This window comes from Propithecus coquereli, unplaced genomic scaffold (assembly GCF_000956105.1).
Source record: "Propithecus coquereli isolate 6110/MARCELLA unplaced genomic scaffold, Pcoq_1.0 Scaffold506, whole genome shotgun sequence".
Lineage (NCBI taxonomy): Eukaryota > Metazoa > Chordata > Mammalia > Primates > Indriidae > Propithecus > Propithecus coquereli.
In genome coordinates this window covers 747,595-748,213 of record NW_012150908.1, presented here as the reverse complement: position 1 = coordinate 748,213, position 619 = coordinate 747,595, and positions in this window count along the sequence as shown.

Genomic DNA, 619 nt, shown 5'->3' with positions numbered 1-619 from the left:
TCTCAGTTTTTCTCCTTATCAGTTCAACTAGAGATTTATCAAATTTTTTATTCTTTGCAAAGAACCAAATTTGGTTTTACTGAATCCATTTTTTTAATATTATTGAATTCCCCTCTATATTTATTATTTCCTTCCTTCTACTCAAAATAAATTTAATTTTTTCTTTATCTTCTTAAGGTAGAAGCATAAATAATGGATTTTAAACCATCTTTCTTTTCTAATATGAATATTTAAGGCTATCATTTTTTTCAAGCCCTGCTTTAGTTACATTTCATAAGTTTATACATAGTGTTTTCATTATCATTTAATTCAAAATCTTTGAACTGCCCTTATGATTTCTTCTTTGTCATGTGGGTTATTTAGAATTATGGTGCTTACTTTCTAACAATTTGCATCTATTTAAGATATCATAAAATGTTTTTACTTCTAATTTAACTCCACTGTGATCAGAGAACATACTGTGTATTATTTTGATTTTTGAAAATTATTGTTTTAAGGCCCAGTATATGCTATGTCTTTATGAATAGTCCATGTGTATTTGTAAAAAATTTATATTCTTCCATTGTTTGATGTAGTGTTCTATAAAATCAATTAGTTTTAGTGGTTACTAGTTCAAATA